This window comes from Condylura cristata, unplaced genomic scaffold (assembly GCF_000260355.1).
Source record: "Condylura cristata isolate star-nosed mole 26May11 unplaced genomic scaffold, ConCri1.0 scaffold00004, whole genome shotgun sequence".
NCBI classification, from domain to species: Eukaryota; Metazoa; Chordata; class Mammalia; order Eulipotyphla; family Talpidae; genus Condylura; species Condylura cristata.
Window position 1 is genome coordinate 37,948,585 of NW_004567105.1, and position 17,673 is coordinate 37,966,257.

A 17,673-nucleotide genomic window follows, 5' to 3' on the forward strand; every position below is an offset into this window, starting at 1 on the left:
TATACTGCTGAGAGGAGCAGTGGGAGAGACAGAGAGGTCTACTGCACCATATCAGTCTTCAGTACAGTCTTAGTAGAGGCTTAAGCCTGTCATTCTTTTTTAACCCAGGGATAGTATGTGATCCAACTGATACATAAAAATTTAACTGTACCTCTAATGATACATTTAGTTATTTTCAGTTTTGTTCTTTGCTATTATAAATCAGGTAGCCTTAAGTTTACTCTGTGCACTTCTTTGAATTGTCTCTATGGACACACACCAGAAATGGTATACTCATTTAAGGAGCAGTAAAGTCACATTCTCATCGATGGGGAAATGTTTAATACATTTTGACTAACAAGATTATTCCTGTATTCACCCACTGTACAACCATAAGTGGATATAATCAATATTAATAGCATTAGGATTAAATTTTCAAATTCATATCCTACCCAACTAGTTATGATTCCTAATTAAAATTTTAAGATGGAGGAAAAGTTCATCAAGCCTCTATCAAAACAATACTGTAACAAACCTGTTAATGTACTTCCCAATTAAGTTAAAATGATCATCACAGGTACAGATCTATTCTGCATCTACCTACTCCTTTGCTTCATTAAAGACAGTTGAGATGAGGTAGGAGGCTATCAGTGAGTACACAAAATGATCTCAGTATTCTGTGTTTAGTACCAATCTTAACTTTCAAGGTAGATGTATGGAAGCTATAGTTTTGCAAATGTAAAAATTAGTAACATGAAAAATTACCATATCTCATTTTTCTCTTGTCACTTTACAAGACACAATAATTCACATCTTTGAGCCTGGAAATCACACTGTTCTTTTCCATTCCTTCCAAGTTTTCTGCATAAGTTTACTTTGAGCAAGGGACTTTTTTGGCAGTTGGATAGCTAACAAATCCAACATTTTCTTTATTGTAGACAGATACAGGGCACTATAGCAGAGACACAAACACAGATATAACCCTCCATGCTGAGTATGCAGCTGAACACTTTTTACCATGAGCCTTGGGGATACCTCTAACAGATAAAATAAATAAAGACCGTAAAAAAGGCAGTCTTTCCCCAGGATAGACTCACAGTAGACTTAAGGTCAATAAATCAACCTATTTATCTGAATTTTTCTTTTTTAAAAGATTTATTTACGCACACATAACTGGGGTATAGGCCAGAGGTGCAGGGGTGGTGAGAGGATTCACCAACACAGAATGGGAAGCAGAACAGGCAGATCGATGAAGTACACTGCTGAGGGGAGCAGTGGGCACCACAGGAGAGGTCTGCTGTGCCATGTGGGTCAGCTCTGGGGCCAGGGATTGAACGTGCACTGAAGCAGGTTTGGCTAGCTCACAGTGCTGTACCCTAACCAGTTGTGCCATCAGGGAGGGCCTTCTTTCTGAATTTCTAATACAGATATTACAGAAAAATTATATGCAATTTAGCCACAAAGAGCTAGCTGGTCAAAGATTATGTAGCAAATAAGAGATTATCTGCTTCACATGAAGTAACTCAGGTAATAGTACTAACAGAGGTATTTTAGAAAGTATGGTCTTTCAGAACTGGTCAGAAGAAACTAAAGAGTAGTGATATATGTAAACAGTTGCTTAGGTGAGAAAATGTCTCTAGAATCTGCAATGCTGTAGACTAATGTTACCTCAATTTTGAAAAAGAAAAGATGTGTAATCTTTATTTCAAAAAATATTTAACTATAATCAAATGTGCAAAATTTTAAAATCAAAATATTACGCTAGATAATTTACTATGTCATTTAGAAATTTTTAGTTATAACTGTACACAGTAGGTTTAGATATCTGTGCTTTTTATTACAAAACTAGAAGACCACATACATAGTTTTCTTCCTCTTAGAACACCCAAAATAGAACATAACCATTATGAGTTGTTGGTGACAATATAAATACTATATATCTAAATAAATACCATGTATAGGCCTTATTTTATGGCTAAATAACAATAAGCCTTAATAATTCAGATTTTCATAAGATTTAAAAATATATGATTTCTGTTCCTTTGCTTAGTTTGTCCAATAACCCTAAGCTTATTTTGTTCAAAGAGATTCTTTACATAATTTCAATCCCCAGAAATTTATGGTTTAGGTTGTTATGCTTTCTGAAATTATTATTACCCTGGCTTAAGTGTCAGTACTTGTTCTCACTGTCATAAATATTTCAATCAAGATTCAACTTTTCTTAGTTTAACTAAGATTTTGGCACTCAGTGTGATTTCTTTTCACTTTCAATAAAAACAACACAAAGTCTCTTTTCCTTGGTTTTTCAAAGAGTTGCACTTCTAAAAACTAAAAAAAGTATTGATTAATAAGAAAGAACAGCTAAAATACAAAGTTACATGTCAATCCTGACTTAATTTTGGTGATCCTGAGCTTATACATTGATAAATATATCATGTTCACTCATTAAACCACGTGTTAGCATATTTCTTCCTCTTTCTTTTTGAAAAGTCAATGACATCACTTGGAATAGTTAATATATTAATCAAACAAGTAGCTATTGAGCTTTTCTTAGTGCACTACATATTTAACTCAAGGCTGAAAAAATACTAGAATCATTTCACATAAAAAACCAAAATAGGCCCTCCCTGGTGGCGCAGCTGGTTAAAGCACTGCACTGAGAAGCTAAAGCCACTTCCACATGAGTTCGATTCCCGCTTGCCCCGGAGGAGACCACATGGCATGGCAGACCTCTCCTGACCAGCCCGCTGCTCCCCTCAGCAGTGTACTTCGTCGATCTGCCTGTTCTGCTCCCCACTCTGTCTCTGGTGAAGCCTCTCGCCGCCCCTGCACCTCTGGCCTGCACCCCAGTTCTGTATGCATAAATAAATAAATCTTTAAAAAAAAAAAAAAACCAAAATAACACTAACAAATACTATCATGAGGCACATTCTGTGAGCACATGCAATTCAAATAATTTTCTTTTCTAAGAAAGAAATGAAACCTTTGAAAAATCAAAAGTAACTGTTGTGATATAAAATTCCAAACTCCCTTGCACAAGCAGAGACTAGCACCAAAGCACCCATGTGCAGATACCAGCTCAAGTCCAATTTTGTTCTATCCATTCAATTAACTATCTTTACAAACTTCTCCTAGTTTGTTTTAAAAGAATTCTCAGATATCCTATCATTTCATCTATAACTATTTTGGTAAAATTCATTGACATTAAAAACAATAACAAGAAAATTCTTATTAATTCTTCTTAGATCAAGGGGGGGAAATCAAATAAAGATGACTGGGAATGTTTGTTTATATATATACCACCTTTTGAAATATTCAAGGAAAATTGGCAGTTCAAGGATACATTTATTTCTATCCTTAAATCTAACTAAAATCGGGCCCTCCCTGGTGGTGCAACAGGTTAGGGAGCAGCGCTGTAAGTGCGTGCAGCCGCTTCAGTGCCAGCTGGATCCCCAGCCCCGGAGGTATACACAAGGCACAGTAGAACTCTCCAGTCTCTCCCGCTGCTCCCCTCAGCAGTGTACGTTGTCTATCTGTGTGTTCTGACACCACTCTCTCCGGTGAATCCTCTCACCGCCCCACCTCACCTTTGGCCTGTACCCTAGTCTGTATGCATAAACAAATACATCTTTTTAATACAAATTAGCTAAAATGAACTTAGAAGAATACAACCAGAGGATCCTACTGTTACAGGGCAAGGAGAGGGACACCCCTAATCTCCCAAACCTGCCTGTTCTAAATAGGTTCTGGATCCACTGAATCAAGACAAAACATATTAAGACCTTTGATAGAAAGGAACTTGATACAATTAGTGTGCAATACAGAAAAAACAAAGAATATAGTTTCTAAATCAAACACCCAAAACTATCCACCCCCTTCATGGGTAAAAGTCTACCCAAAAGGGATTGGCCCAAATCAAGGCCTGAAAGCCTGCCACAAGTCTAAAGCACCCATAGAAAAGGGTCAGAAATGGCCAAACAAATATGAGAGTAAAAGAGAAAAATCAAAATCAAGAAAAAGGCTGCCATAATTAACCTCCCCGTAGCGCTCTCACCCATATCTTGTCAACCAGTCCAGGGCCAAGAAACATGAGCCGCTTCTTTACATGTCTCTCTGTTCCATGTGGCTCTCTCAGGTATCCTCCTGGCTCCCCATCCTGCTTCCTTCCTTTACAGATTCTTCTCCCAGCTCACCTCCACCCTCCTTGGGGGGGGGGGGGCTGTTGGGGGGAGGGGAGGGTGAGTAGGGAACCGGGAACCTCCCCTTTTCCTGGGGGCCACTCTGCTACAGCTACACTGTAACATTTGTAAATTAGAAACTTACAAATTCTGGTACATCAAAAGCAACTGCAAGGATTTATGAGGATAACATTTCTTAAGGCCAACACATCAAAAACAAGTTTCTATTAACCAGTAGGATTAGTAGAGCTAACTCATTCTGGTAACTGGATCTAGAGAATGACAACTATTAGAGGGAAACAAAACAAAAACATATAGAAAGTTGGGTTGAACTAGGTCATTGCCCAAGAAAACACAGTCCTTTGTAATTTTATATCTGTAGCTTATTAAAGTGAATCAAATGTACAGGGGGTGGGGCACACCTGTAAAAAGCACCAGTAGAGAAACAATGGTGACACCAGGTAGAACTTCTACTGATAAAGGATACAAGAACTTCAAGATGAAACACCAGGAACGAAATAAAAACTGTAAAGGCAATGAAGTTCTACTGCCAGGAGGAACTCCCCGCACCCCCCAAAAGGTGTACACTAAAGAGTAAATATGACAGTAAAGCAGACCACATAGGTAAGACACAGACAAGCTTGAAAAATGATTCTGTAATGAAAGTAAATGAATTAATGAAGACAACTGGTATACAACAATGAGACATGTATGATCAATAGTGGCTCAAAAAGGAAAAGAAAATCATTGACATAACAGAATAACTTCTTTAGCTAAAATGCTTAATGGGTAATCACAAAGCACCTTGGGGCTGAGGAGTAAGGGTGCAAGGGTCACAAAACAAAAATTCATCAAAGAGAAAAACATGTAGACACATCTTGTGAAAAATTTAAGATAAAGATTTTTAAAAGTAATGTAAGAACCCTGAAGCACCCCTCAAAGTTTCATTGAACAGCTGCTCTGTCTTCAAAATAAATGACTATGAGGGACAAGTAGTAGAGCACAATACCACAGTATTGAGGAGAAAAGTTAATTCCAAGAAACCCTTACCCTGCCCATATTGCTCAACTAAGACAGTAACAATTCATTTTGAGATAGGTGAAAACTCAGAAAGAGAAAGTCACATAGCTCTCTGGGGAGAAAGGAAAAACAGACACTCCAACACAGATGAAGGAAGATTAATGAATGGTTAAACAGGAAGACATCTGACTGATTATGCACACAGAAACGATTTAAACTTAGATATCAGCCCCAATAACAAGTATTAAAAATGAGAATGCAAATGACATTGGTAATTACAGTGAAGAATGTAACAAGATAAAACTATTGAAATAATTTGAAAATGGTAACTCCCAAAACAATTCAAGAACTTTTCTATGAAAATGGGAAAGTAGTAGTAGTAATAGGATCAAAACTGTATTTAATGTGTTACTTATAGAGCATTTATTCTCAGAGTTAATATTAAAGGAAATGTATTCTTAGATATGTTTCTAAATGTTTTTTTAAGTGTTTAATAGCAAAATTAAAACCAGGATCATTACTTTCCAAATCACTGCAGAGAAATGAAAACATTAAAGTATATTACATTCACAGAAGAGAAAGACTAGCCTGCAATACAGCAATTATACTCTTAGAAAAACTCAATTATATTTACCAAATTGTATCAAAACAAAACAAAACTGGAGACAACCAAACATTCTGTATGACAGCATGCCTATAAACATTGTGGCATTTGTTCAATAAATTACATAACAAAAAATGAGTACATGTAGAGTTTATAAATGCTCATCAACAACAAAATATGAAAAATATTTCAGGCCCTCCCTGGTGGCACAGTGGGTTAAAGCACAGCACTGAGAAGCTAAAGCCACTTCCGCAGGAGTTCGATTCCTGCCTGCCCCAGAGGTGACCACATGGCATGGCAGAGCCCTCCTGACCCATCCGCTGCTCCCCTCAGCAGTGTACTTTGTCGATCTGCCTGTTCTGCTCCCCACTCTGTCTCTGGTGAAGTCTTTCGCCACCCCTGAGTCTCTGGCCTGTACCCCAGTTCTGTATGCACAAATAAATCTTTAAAAAAAAAGAAAAATATTTCAGAAGAATGTATTGATCCCATTTAAATGAAAGTTGTCAGTAAGCAAAAAAAAGTTAGGCATGTTTTAGCAGTAGACAAGTTTGCCCTGAGAGTGCTAAGAAATTCAGATAATAACCCACCTAGAAAATAAGCATGGTTTACTCTTCTGGAGAAAAGTGCAATAAAGAAACATAAGGCTTCAGCGTTACTATTTGGTTTTACTTGTTCTTGTTTTGGTGTTGATAAGCTTGCCTCTATTATAGAGCTTTTCTTGTAGGTCTTATATTTTAGAACTTAAAAACCTTAAAAACAGGAAAAAAGTACTTGTTTTAAATTTTCTTTAAAAAAATAAAAAAATCTGGGCCCTCCCTGGTGGCGCAGTGGGTTGGAGTCCTACACTGCAAAGTTAAGCCAAGCAGTAAAGGGAGAGGTAGAGTTCGATCCCCGCCTCTGAGGTGATCCACATGGCACAGCAGACCTTTCTTGTTTGCCCACTGCGCCCCTCAGCAGTATACTCTGCAGATTGCCTATGCTACTCCCCACTCTGTTTCTGGTGAATCCCCTCGCTGCCCCAGCACCCATGTACCCCATTTCTGTATACATAAATAAAATCTTTAAAAATAAATCTTTTTACTGCTATATAAATTCTTTCCAAATACAAAAAGATTTGTTCTCTGAAATCTAGCAAAGCTGACAAGCCTCGTAACAACTGCATGCAAGAGATTACAGATATAAACAGAAAACAGTCTTAATATAATTTAGACACACACATTTAAGACTGAAGACTTTATTGCAGAAATACAGTGACAGTTCAATACTGAACTTGCTGGTGACTCATTAAGGGAAACTTCTATCAGAGAAGATGCATTACTTCTTTGAGAATTTTCTTGTTTTCAGAAAAGCGTGTTAATTTTACTTAAAGCTGTGAAGAAGCAGCAGCTGCTTTAACTGGGAAGGGGAAAATAGGGAGAAGAGTGTTAAGGAAGAAGAAAGCAAAAGTGAAAGGTAAAAGGGAAAGAAGGAGGAGGTTAAAGGTTAAGATTAGATTTGTGGAAATATTTACTACATCATTCACAGGCAGGGTAATGTAACAAAGACGCTGATGTCAGAAATGACAAAAATACTACTTGAAAACTTCAATGTGGTTAGCTGTGTAAGAACAAGGTCCTGAAATACAGTAAACTACAGTACATCCTCACTTAACATATGGATAGTTGGCAATCTACTTGGCCCAAACAACTATCATTCAACACTGGCTAATCAATGTTGTAACAAACAAAATGATGGTTATTCGAGGACATGCTGTGTTTCATTAGACATAAGTGACTAAAAAATATTTTGTATCCCAAAAGCTGAGTTAGTGTAAAGATCTTGCAAATACTGAATAAATACAATCTTCAAAAGTTATATATTTTACTTTTCAAAATACTGTTTATTTTTCAAAATCCATATTTGGCCCCCTGTGGTAGTACACTGGGTTGGGGCCCAGCATTGCAAGCTAGTCACAGCTAATTCAGTGTAAGTTCAATCCCTGGCCCCAGAGGTAATCCACATGGCATGGCAAACCTGTCCTGTCTCACCCGCTGCTCCCCTCAGCAGTGTACTTCATTGATCTGCCTGTTCTGGTCCCCACTCAGTCTCTGGTGAATCCTCTCACTGCTCCTGCACCACTGGCCTGTACCCACGTTCTGTATGTATAAATAAATAAATCTTAAAAAAATAGAAAACAAATTTGTTGACTTTTCCCATGATAATGTTAATAAGCAGTATCTCACCTAACATAAATTATAAAACAAAACACAACACACACCTAATCAACCTTTGAAGATAAAACTAAAACATTTAATAACAGCAAGTAATTACGTTTATAAGAAATCTGTATGGAGAGAGCATTCTTTTTGTTAAATATGTTTATTTAAATATATATACACACACATACACACACACATATATTTCTCCTCTCAGGTATAATCACCATAAAACTATACTGAACTGTAAAAGAGAACTTTATGTTAGCAAGGCGACCAGTTCTAAAGAAGGATTTTCTTTCAACTGTGATTTAGCTGCTGAAAATATTATGCAAATGTCAGACTAAAACACTCATATCTACACTTAAGTAGGGTACTTAACAAACTATTTAAAAATCTCCCCCCAATTCTGTGAGCTTTGAAACAACTTTAAAACAAGTTTTATATTAATATAGTTCCATAATCAAAGTTAAAACAGAAGTGTCAAGAACTCATATGTCCTTTATCCAGATACTCCCACACCACTTGTCTGTCTGATCATTTGCATTATTATATTCTCATTTTTCAAGTGCACAATCTCTTTCTGCATGCATATACATTCATGTGCACACATTTTCCCCTGAACATTTAAAATTAAGTTGTTTCTCCATGTTTTTCACAAGCTTGACATTTTTCAAAAGTACAGAGCAGTTCCTCAATTTGGATTTCCTGGTAACTAAATTTTATACAGAAATGATATTTTTTGGCCAGAATACCACAGGATTGAATGGATATACTAGGTACATATCAACTTGTCACATGGATAGAGTTGTTAACTTTGATTTCTTCGTTAAGGTCTGATTATTTGCTTAACTCACTAGGAAGTTATTCTTTTCTTTTTGGAAATCATTAAGTAATTTATTTAAGAATACTTTATGGGAACTCCTTAGCAAACTTTCGCCCACTGGTTTTAGCACCAATGATGACTTTTGACAAATCATTCATTATTGTAATGGCAGTTTATCTTAACCCCATTAATCCTTTTACAATGACCAGCTGGAATTCATTCTACTATGAGAGCTCTTTCCAATTCTCTCCCATTTGTTAATTCACTTAAACCATCAGGGACTCAGATTATTTTGTGAGTACCATATTCCTAACATCATCTATTCTAATGCTCAAATTGTCCCAATTTGGCTAATACGAGTTCAATTCTACCATGTAATACATAGTTTCATTACTAAATAGCAGCATTTTGTTTTCTGATCTCAGATAGTAAAACTAAGGCTCTGATTAAATGAGAAAGAAAACATCTATTACTCTCAAGGGAGCTGTGTTTATTTATCCAAATAAGGCACACAGGACACATGTCCCTACTATTATGATAACCTAATCAGAACAAAGAGCACACACAGAGCTCTCCCCATGCTACAAATGGCCCTGGTCACTGGAGACCTGTCTTAAAAAGACTTTTTTTTTCAGAACCTGCAGAATCCGTAAACTATTTTTATGCTGTTCCACTTGCCTGAATTTTCATTACTATAAACTCAGCCAACTGTTAATTACCTATATCTCTGTAGGTGTACTCTTTCAAACTCTATAGGAAAATGCATAAACTATAGTGACAGGGCAAAGGGTGTTACTCTGAATGACTTCCTCAGTTTCCCAATAATTTAAAAAATTAATAACCAAAAAGTGTAACAGTATCAGTGGATCCAAAATAAAAATACCCATATCTACCTATATATAGATCTCCATCCCTGTATCTATACATTTAGATATAGGGGCATGGAGAATACTACATTAGGTATCTATGTTATATCTCTATATAAATCTATATCTAGATTACATATCTAAATCTAGCTTAATCATAGGCTATACAGTCATCTAGGAATTAATCTAGAAAAGTCACCTTTGAGTTTAATTTTTGCTTAACTGGCTTTCTATTCTTATAAAATCTGTAAATCTTTAGTTGTTTTGCCCAATTCCTAATATTCGAATGTCTAAATAGTATATATAACATTTACTAATTTTGCAAACAAAAATTCATCATATTAGGAATCCTTCCTCAATCTAAATGTGACAAGGGTTGGGAGAAGGAAAGGCCAGAACCCCCAAACCTATCCTAAATAGGTTCTGTCATCCGCTGCATCAAGATAAAACATGCAAGACCTACAATGGAAAGGAATTTTAATAAAATTAGTGTGCAATACACCTGAAGCTACCTGCCCCCCATCCCCAACTGGTAAATGCCCTGACAAACAGGGTTGGCCCAAAGGGGGGCCACTGAGGCCCATAAGCCTGTCACAGTCTAAGGCACCTCTTGGGGGAAACTTTAGGAGAGGAGGGACCCAGCAGGTCTGAGACATAGGAACAAAATCAAGATTGAAAAGTGCCATTGTTAACCTCCCCATGGGTCTCTCACCCATGTCTGTTTCAAACAGTCCAGGATCAAGAAGCAAGTGTAGCTTCTTCACACGTCTCTCTTCTCCTCATGCCTCCTCTAGGTCTCCTTCTGGTTCTCCATCCTTCTTCCTTCCCAGCTTCTTCTTTCCCTTTCCAGCTTCTTTCTCCTCCTCCCTGTTCGGGGCAGGGAACATGGATCCTCTCCTTTTCCTGGGGACTTCCCTGTTACATAAGCACCTAGTATGAACTAAAAGAGGACCCCAGAACTCCCTAAATCAAAAGGTAAAAATCACTGAAAAAAAACCAAAAGCATACAACAGAGAAAGAAAAGTCTCTTCAATAAATGGTGCTGGAAAAACTGGACAATCATATGCAAAGGGATGATTACTCCAAATATTAAAATCAATGCAAACTGGGTAAAATCTTAAATATAAGACCTGAAATCAAAAAACACATAGACATAAATATAGGTAAAAGCTCTTTGGCATCAGTCTTATTGATGTAGTTGGCTCCAATAGCAAGATAAACAAATGATAATATAAGCAAATGAGATTACATTAAATTAAAAAACTGCACACAAGAAACATTAAGTCGAAAAAACAGTCAACTGAGTGGCAGAAAATATTTGTAAGCCATCTATCAGATAAGAGGTTATTATCACAAACATATACAACTCAACAATAAAAGTATACAAACAAATTATGAGGCCCTTCCCGGTAGCACAAGGGGTTAAAATGCAGCACTATGAAGCTATCTGCAGCAGAAGTCAAGCCTTGACCAAGGAGGTGACCAACATGGTCACTGTTCTCCCACTGCTGCCCTCAGCAGTATATTTCAATCAATCTGCCTGTTCTGCTCCACACTCTGTCTCTGATGAATCTTCTCATCCCCTGCACCTCTGGCCTGTACCCCAGTTCTTGTATGCATTAAAAAAACCTTTTAAAAAATATATACAACCCAGTTTAAAAACTGGGCAAAGGATCTAAACAGATGTTTCACCAAAGATGAATCTATGGCCAACAGAAAAAAAGATATTCAACAATGCTAACTGTTAGGAAAATGGAAATCAAAAACACAATGGTATTTCACCTAGCATCAGATAGGATGGTTATTATCAGAAAGCCAAATAGTAATAAATGAGGGTTATCTATAAAGGTGAGAAGAAAAAGAAACACTCATCCACTGCTGGTGGGAATGTAAACTGGTATAACCACTATGGAAGTAGCATGGTGGTTTCTAAAAAAATTAAAAATAGAATTAACATGTGATCCTGAAAGCTCATCTCTAGGAATTTACTTGAAAATATGAAATCACCAATTTACAAAGACATATCCCCCTATGTTCACTGCAACACCATTTATGGTAAAAGAGATATAGAAATAACCCAAATGCCCAATAATGAATGGAGAAAGAAGACATGGTATACAAACACAATGGAGCACTATTCAGTCATTAACAAGAGATAAAATCCGGCTGCTGGTGACACTAAAAGGTCTTTGATTTTTCACTGCATAGTATTCACTCTGGGAAAGTATGTCTGGATGAAAAAAACTGTCTGGATGAAAAAAATCTAATGCCCTCAGCTGAGGGCACAACTGACAAGATCAAAACATATCGATCGAAATACCTTGACCTAGACATTATCCTGTGGCCTTTATCCTTTATCAGAAATGGAAGTTAGAGGAGATGGAGTTCTTAACCTGTGTAAGTATATACATAGTGTAAAACCTGTACAAACTCAACTCACATGCACTAGATCAAAATATACTGATAGAAGTAAATTAGGAAGGCAGGGCCCTCCCTTGTGGCATAGCGGGTTAAAGCACAGCATTAAGAAGCTGAAGGCATTTCAGCATGAATTCAGTCCCCGCTCCGGAGGTGACCCACATGGCTCAGCAAACTTCTCCTGACCCGCCTGCTGTTCCCTCAGCAGTGTACTTCAACAGTTGGCCTGTTCTGCTCCTTACTGTCTCTGGTGAATCCTCTGGCCTGCACCACCCTAGTTCTGTATGCATAAATAAATAAATCTTTAAAAAAAAAAAAAAAACTAGGAAGGCAACCATAAAAAAACAGATACAATCTTGTCATTTTTTGGACCTTGAAGGTACTATGCTTAACAAAGTAAGCAAAACAAAAACAAACAAAAAAACAACAACAACAAAAAAACATATAATGACACATGATGAAATATAAAGAAATAAAAACTCTTAACTGTAATAACACAATAATGTTAGCAGAAGGGAAAGAGCAAGGAGAGAGAGAGAGTAGAAGGCACGGACTAGTTGGCAGTAGATAGTGGCTGGACATTGGTGGGCATGGTAAGAAAATATAATCATGGAATCTACATGGTGTTTTAAAATAATGTCATCTCAATAAAAAGGATAAACAAGAAGCAATTTACAATTAAACACAAACTTCTGAGAACGTCTAGATTAAAAAAAATAAATAAAAAGAAGAAACTAGCGAAAAATATTTTTTCTTGGACCCTCCCTGGTGGCGCTACAGGTTAGAACACAGCACTGCAAGCTAGTTGCAGCTGCTTCAGTGTTGAGTTCGATCCCTGACCTGGAGATGATCCACATGGCATGGCAGACCTCTCCTGACCTGCCCGCTGCTCCCCTCAGCAGTGTACTTCCTCCATCTGCCTGTTCTGCTCCCCACTCTGTCTCTGGTGAATACACCTCTGGCCTATATCCACGTCTGTATGCATAAACAAATCTTTAAATAATTTTTTATCTCAAATGACACTGTACAGCGCCATACAGTATCAGTGACAGGTGATAAGGAAAAGCAAAAAATATCCCAAATGCATATTCACAACCATATCACTTTACAGTTGGACAAAACCATTGATAACACAGGTATAAATCAACTCCACATAAAGTACTGATAAAAAAGAAATGTTGAAAAAGACCTTCATTCTATTTATTGAAAAATTCAAGTTACAGAATAAAAGTTAGTTAATTTGGTTAGCTATTATCAACTTAATGGAATATTGTCCTCAAGGGAACCAAGCAAGTTACACATGAATTCAGTTCCACAATATGCCCTCTTTTATAGAATTGGCTAGAAACTAACCATATACACCTTTATTACTAAGGCAAAATTCACTTAGCAACATTATTCATTTTTAAGTCACAATTCTGTGGTGTTTAGAATATTCACAATGCTGTATACTATCACCTCTATCTAATTTCAAAGTATTTCTATCTCCCTAAAAGGAAAACTGCACCCATTAACAGTCACTCCTAATTCCTTTTATTCCCTCCAGTGGTAACTTCTAATCTGCTTTCTTTCACTATGTATTTGCTTATTCTGGATATTTTATTTAAATCCAATTGTACAACATGTGGTCTACTGTGTCTGACTTTCATACTAGCATGTCTTCCAGATTCATGTTATCAGCATATTCCCTTGTGGTCAAACAGTATCCCAGGATATGATTCACCATCCTGTTTTTATCCATTCATCAACTGATGGCCCTTGTTTCCAAGTTTTGGGCTGTTTTTAATAGTGCTTTAAGAACATCTATAAAAAAAAGTATTTCTTTTCCATTCTGATGGCTGCTACAAAGGAGAGGAATTGCTGGGTCATCAGGTAATTGTATGCTCAAATTTTTGAGAAACTGTCAAATTTGTTCTTTAGTGACTGAACAACTTTCCTGATCTCAGTGAAAACAGTAAATCTCATCAACTGTGTCTATTCAGTATACAACATATCAATGTTGTTTTGAATAGAAAACTTTACTTTTTTACCCTCAAATGCAATCTAGCTGTCAAAAGGAAATAGATTAGGTTTTGAAATGGTGAAAATTATTTATACTTCTTGATATTCATACCTCTAAAAATCATTTCTATAGTTTCACACACTGCTCAAGATCACAGCTAGGATGATGTAGTTAATATTTTGAATTGTCTAAGAATTACTTCAAGGCTGATTTTTTCGACTAAGCCATAAAGTCTGAACAAACACCCAAAATGAGGACCACAGAGACCACATCTTGGGACAATAACGATAAATCCTAGAAGTCAAGAACTAAAGACAAAGTTGCTGGCCCAGTGAAAGGGCTATAAACCACAGGAACCAGCCTTAGATACCATTTCCAAACAAATATAATCCAAAACACACCAGTCTTTCACTAGGGCAAACAAAAAATAAACCTATAGCATCGCTTCTGGGGTGAAAAGGGGGTGGTAATTAATAATAGAATTCTAAAAAAAAATTAAAAAAAAATAGAATTCTACGTGGCATGTAAAACAGTCATATTTCCAACTAATATTTTATAGATAAAGAAATTAAGAGAGTTTTAGAGCCAGATTTTGAACACAGATGATCTATTTATAGAACCCATAAATTATTCACTTTTTTCAATTTTGTAGTAAGCATTTAATAAATAATTGTTGAATGAATGAAAAATATTTGCATGAGTATCAATTTTAACAGTACTGACTGAGAACAAAGGACAGAATAATTACATTATTGAGGTATATTAATCAAATGAAGTCTATAGAATAGAAAACTTTGATATAGTTTTTTTCTTAAAAGGGAACTATGTTTTTTGTCTATTTATTTATAAAAATAATATTTATTTTTACATCATTTTGTGCTTCTTCCAGCTCAGTTTGTAATCCCTGTGGGCTTCCCATGACCAATTTGCTGGTGTGCCATCACCATAGTCCAGTGCACTTCTTCCCCACCCTCATTTTTTATTCCCATTCCCTATTCCACCCCCATAAAATGTCTCTGGTATATAGTTGTTCATTATTATTATTATTATTTTCTCCCTTGGTCTTTTATACTCCTGCAATGAGTGAAACCATCCAGTATTTTTCCTTTTCTTTTTGGCTTATTACACTAAACATGATCAAAAAGGAACTGTATTTTAAAATAGTTGACTGTTGCTCTAGATTTTCATAGAAGATTGTCTTTAAATGTATATTTATAAAGTTCTCAACATAGACTACAATATGCTATAAATTATAACCTTTTCTTTTATATGTTATAAATTACAATCTTTTCTCATTGCTTAAAAAAAAGCAGATGCTCTAAAACATTCAGTCTGGAGAACACAAAGGAAAAGGATTTCCCTTGGAACTTTTCACAAAGTATTATAAACACCCAAGCTCTAAGGGAGGAAAACAATAAAAAGAAGTTTCCAATAAAACTTATTAATAACAATTTCCTCTACATGTCTTTGGTTTTAATGTTTTACAAAGGTACTATACTTGGTTGACTGTTGTTGATAACACAGGAGAGAAGAGAAGGTGGAAAGAACTACATAAAAGCATGAATTTTGGTATTGCTCCAAAAACAGTATTGTAACAGTATTTTTAAGATGCTATGCATGGCATGAATCAATACAATCTTCTTCCAGGTATTACTAGAAAGAGAAAGATTGGCAATAAGACATCCATTAGATTTATCTGTAAACAACGCTTGATCCTCACGAGTATTATTAATGAAACCATTCTAGACAGTAAGTATTGGTATCTCAGATAGTAACTCAAAAGTTATTGTTTCCTTTTTTATTATATAAATAAATACTCAGGAACCTTAAGGAAACTAGAAGTGACTTTCTAAGGGATATAAAATGTTTCTGAAGTATTTGATTTTTTTCCTCAAATGGTTTATCAGAAGAGGAGCTTTTTTTACCTTATTAAAATTGAATAAATTCAAGCATTATAGTATAAATGGATTGAGTGCTCTAATTTATAGCTCTTAATCAAGAATTATTTCACATAAAAAATTCATAAGAGATGGTTCTATTGTTCTAATGCCTAAACACTGTAATTCTTTCCTTTCATCATTTCATTCCCTGGCATATATTATAAGTGTGTATGTGTGTTATGTGTGTGTGTAAAATCATTCCAATTATATGGCAAACTACCTTAAACTATTACCCAGGAGCAATGTTAAGAGAAAAAAGCCACAAATTCTCATATAGCATATTTTCTGAAAGATTTCATAAACTTCTCTATTAAAATACAGACATTCAGGATACAAATATTTGCTGAAAAACAAGGTAAGTATGGGTAATGAGGTTATTCAAACACAGTTCTGAATCCCAGTGCTGCAATTTATTAGATTTATGAACTTGAAGTTAAAAAAAAACTTGAGGTTTATGACTTATCCCCAACTTCATCATATGTAAAATGAAAAAGCTACCTGAGAAGTGGAGCACTATGTAACTAGTGACTACCAATATTACGTTAATGGTCTCAATCATAGCATCAAATTAAGTAATGGATAAAATCAGTTACATTTGCTAAAGTATCAAATGTAAATGTTGAAGCTGCATTACAAACACTTCTTGGATTGGAAACACAAGGAATATGAAAATAAATTCTAAAAGGCAGGGTTGAGGAAAATGAACAGAAACCTTTGGAGTAATTTTCACCTTAATTCAAATTCTAACTTTATCCATTAAAAGGTATGCTGACTTTGGCTACTGAAGTAAAATGGACAATAATGTACACCCCATGATGTTTAACCTCAAGCTTAATCAGTATATATATATTGAAGGCCTACCTTTATACTGTGGCTATCCACTTGAAATTTTTTTCCAGTTAAAAAGAGAGTAATGCACTTTATAGGCAACTTGAAAAAATTTTAAACTAAAGATCGACAGGAATTATAAAACATATACCAAGTTCACTACTTTCTATACAGATTTAAACACTAATTTTTTTTTAATTCAGCAACTTCAATTGCTGAACAATGAATAATGCATGGAACATTTCATAGTACTGTAAAGATTAAATAATACATACATCAAAAACAACTTGCTAAATTCATAAGGCCCACAAAAATTAAAGACACTGCTGTCTTCTCTTAAAAAGAGTGCTGTTTGCTGCTAATAAGGGAGATGCCAATTAAAACCACAATGAAATACCATCTCACACCAGTGAGAATGGCACATCTTAAAACAACTAGCCAACAACAAATGTTGGTGAGGATGTGGAGAAAAAGGAACTTTCTGCATTGCTGGTGGGAATGCAAACTAGTACAATCACTATGAAAAACTGTTTGGAGGTTACTCAAACTGCTAAAAATGGAGCTTCCATATGACCCAGCAATCCCACTCCTAGGTATCTACCCAAAAGACACAAAAACACAGATTCAAAAAGACACCTGCACTCCCATGTTTATTGTTGCTTTATTTACAATCAGAAAGAAGACATGGAATCAACCCAAATGCCCAAAAGTACATGAATGGGTTAAAAAGATGTGGTACATATACACAATGGAATATTACTCAGTGATCAAATAAGATAAACTCATGCCTTTTGCAGCAACGTGTATGGAGCTGGAA

General features: G+C 35.7%; 1 protein-coding gene across 1 annotated transcript in view; it reads right to left on the reverse strand.

Annotated features, from left to right (window-relative positions):
* Positions 1-17,673, reverse strand: part of ARID2 (AT rich interactive domain 2 (ARID, RFX-like)) — a 136,841-nt gene that overhangs the window by 69,299 nt on the left and 49,869 nt on the right. The gene's annotated exons all lie outside the window — the stretch shown is intronic.